Below are 4,038 nucleotides of genomic sequence, written 5' to 3'. Positions count from 1 at the left end.
GTGCTTTTTATTTGTTGATCTTGTGATTATTTTTATTTATTTCTATACTGCTCTTCTCACCCCGGGGGGGGGGGGGGGGGGGGCTCAGAGCAGTGTACAACATATCAAATTGGCAAAAATTCAATGCCAAACATACATGTTTGGGTGCTAAATTCGTAAATACAGTAATTACTACATAACGTTACCGTGTATTGAACTGCTTTTTCTGTCAATTTGTTGTAAAATATGTTTTGGTGCTTAATTTGTAAAATCATGTAATTTGACATTTAATAGGCTTTTCCTTAATCCCTCCTATTATCCAACATTTTTGTTTATCCAATGTTCTGCTGGCCCGTTTATGTTGGATAAGCGAGACTCTACTGTAGAAACAAAAGGAAATCAAATCCACTGTGGCTTACTGCATATTACAATTTCATGGCCATACCCTCATGTGATCAGAGGAAAAAGTCAAGCACAGCACCATGGTGTTGGCTGCTCATACTGGTCCCTCCCATCATATGTTTCTCAGAGGAACTGCAGACTTCTTGAACAATTTTTCCCATTTCCTCAATGGTCAGCTGCCAGTGATTACATTTCAAGGGTATTATTTGCTCACAGATCTCATGATGAAAAACTGCTGTGAGAATGATTATACAATATTGGGATATACAAGACAAGATACAACATGATTATTGGCTCAACTGAACTTCAGTCTTTTCAACCTATATCTTGAATTGTAAATATTTAAGCCATCGCCTTTGCAAAGAAAGCCCCATATAGACTTACCTGTATGGGGTTTTCTTGGCTTCATATAGGTCAAGAACAGTTGGAGCCCCATAGTTTCCCATAAATTGTGCTTAATTTATGCTTAAGGTTTAACCCTTAAACAAAATAAACCCTTGTTTATGGCATCAAGGTAAAGAGGGCACCACAGAAATTACCCATTGCCAGATTTACCATGGACCATAAAGTCCAAAACTGCTGGACCAGATTCGACAGAAATAGGCTTCCAAAGGATGACATTTTTTTTCAACTATAAAGCTGATGTATCAAAAACCCATTATTTTTCATCTTAATGTAAGTTTTATTCCATTTAAAAATAAACATTGTTTTATGGTTTTTAAATTCTTTATAGACTTTCAGTTAACTAGATTGTGGTGGAGGCTCCTTTTTTGGAGGCTTTTAAGCAGAGGCTGGATGGCCATCTGTCGGGGGTGCTTTGAATGAGATTTTCTTGCTTCTTACAGAGGGTTGGACTGGATGGACTGTGAGGTCTTCCAACTCTACGACTGTGATTTTATGATCCTAGATCTCAAGCAACCAGAACTCTCAAGTGACCGGCAAAATTTTGAGAAAATAATACTGTACTTTAAATTTTTAAAACCCAGTTGTTTATAATACATTAAAACTGGGTTACATTAAGATCGTGTTAATTTGCTTTTAATTGCTGCATTTCAGTACAAAGTGTATGGTAAGGTATAGTATCAGGCCTATTTCTAATAGTAATGCCTAAGCAACCAACGAAGGTCCGTATAGTTAAAGCAATAGTACAGTATTCCCTATAGTAACCTATGGATGTAAGAGCTGGACCATAAGGAAGGCTGAGCGAAGGAAGATAGACGCTTTTGAACTGTGGTGCTGGAGGAAAATCCTGAAAGTGCCTTGGACCGCAAGAAGATCCAACCAGTCCATCCTCCATGAAATAATGCCCAACTGCTCATTGGAGAGAAGGATATTAGAGGCAAAGATGAAATACTTTGGCCACATCATGAGAAGACAGGAAAGCTTGGAGAAAATAATGATGCCGGGAAAAATTGAAGGAAAAAGGAAGAGGGGCGACCAAGGGCAAGATGGATGGATGGTATACTTGAAGTGACTGGATTTTTGTCTAGAACAGATTACATCAGTCTGTTAACCAGAGTAGTCCACATGAATCATTATATAGTTTATTATATACTTTGATTTATTATATACTTTGCCGCCCTCCTTCACTCGCCCGCCATCCCTCAGCTCCTTCACCACACTGGGGCCTAGCAGCAGTGGGGCCCGACCTGGAGAAAGAGCAAGCGAGCGAGCAAGCGAGGGCCTTTGCCGCCCTCCTTCACCTACCCACCTTCTATCCCTCGCTCACTCACCCAGCTGGGTTCCGGCAGCACCGGGACCCGGCAGGGTGAGTGAGAGAGTGAGCAAGCGGGACGACATTTGCCTCAGATAATACGGAGTGTCCGATAAGTGGAACTCTACTGTAATTTTTATTACAGTATGAGGATATGTAATAATGCAGGGTATTGTTATATTATATTGTATTATGTTATTACATATAAGGTATTGTTATATTATATTGTATTATGTTATTACATATAAGGTATTGTTATATAATATTACGGTATAGTATAAAACAGCTGCCAGGCCTTCTCTGCCAACGCTGCATTTACTTTTTGGATCCCGGGGAGTGAGGAGGGGAGAGGATGAATTAAAAACCTATTTATTCTGAGTTTATTTTCAACCATGCTTGCTAGGATCAGGCATACATACTTTTAATCTATACAATTATAGCATTGTGATCCCACTTTAGCTGCTATAGCAACATCCTATGGAATGTGTTGTCAAAGGCTTTCATGGCCGCAATCACAGAATTTTCTGTGCTGTGTGGCCATGTTCCAGAAGCATTCTCTCCTGATGTTTCATCCACACCTATGGCAGGCATCCTCAGAGGTTGTGAGGTATATTGTAAACTAGGCAAGGGAGGTTTATATATCTGTGGGAGGTCCAGGGTAGGAGAAAGAATTCTTGTCTGTTGGAGGCAAGTGTGAATGTTGTAATTAATTACCTTGATTATCACTTAAATGCCTTGCAGCTTCAAAGCCTGGCTGATTCCTGCCTGGGGAAATCCTTTGTTGGGAGGTGTCAGCTGTCCTTGAATGTTTCTTGTCTGGAATTCTCGTTTTCAGAGTGTTGTTACTGTCCTGATTTTAGAGTTTTTTACACTGGTGGCCAGATTTTGTTCATTTTCATGGTTTCCTCCTTTCTGTTGAAATTGTCCACATGCTTGTGGATTTCAATGGATTTCAACTTCATCCACTATGTCAGACTACACAGAGAAGCCATTGAAATCCACAATCCCTCAGGTAGGCTGGGCCCGAACCGTAGTTCAAAGCCTGAACAAAAATGCAACAGTATCAAAAACTCCCAGGCTTAACCAGCTCTCCTGACATTTATTATTTATTTATTTGTGCCATTTATATCCTGCCCTTCTCAGGGCAGTTTACAAGTATATATACATACAACATATTATATTATACGACTATATTGCAATATTATTAGTAATATTGCATGTAATATAAATATACAATTATAATAGTGAATTATAATTATTATTACATTGTATTACATCATAATATTATTATTAATATTGCATGTATATACAATATATTATAATATATACATGGCTCAACCAATCAGCTTCATGCATCTTATTTTGCAGTTGACACACACACACATTAACTGATTTCTTACATATCGTAAGGAAATTTCACATGCCTAGTTTCCAACAGACCTCACAACTTATTATTTATTTATTTATTTCCATTATTTCTATCCCGCTCTTCTCACCCAAAGGGACTCGGGGCAGCTTACAAAACTGGCAGAATTCAATGCCAATACACAACAATACAAAAGAATAAAACAAAAGCAATTAAATACAGATTTAAAATAATACAATACTTGAGCCATTCATCCACAAAACATTGTACATAAACCTTAGTCCGGACCGTATCGATGATGAGGATGCCTGCCATAGATGCAGGCGAAACGTCAGGCGAGAATGCTTCCTGAACATGGCCATGCAGGCCGCAAAACTCACAGCAACCCAGTAGATAAGTTTGCTCTGCCCATGCTTTTTGTTGAAAACTCAAGAACTCTGTGTGGTTTGAAAGAAGGGCAGCACTGGTTCTGAGGAAGGGCTTTGGCTACATTCCTGGGGGCGTGGCCTGGATCCTGATAGGCTCACGAAGGAGACACCCGGCAGCTCCTCGCCTGCCGATTGGCTAAGACGCGCGG

Source organism: Anolis carolinensis, chromosome 6 (genome assembly GCF_035594765.1).
Source record: "Anolis carolinensis isolate JA03-04 chromosome 6, rAnoCar3.1.pri, whole genome shotgun sequence".
NCBI classification, from domain to species: Eukaryota; Metazoa; Chordata; class Lepidosauria; order Squamata; family Dactyloidae; genus Anolis; species Anolis carolinensis.
This window is presented reverse-complemented; position numbering follows the sequence as displayed.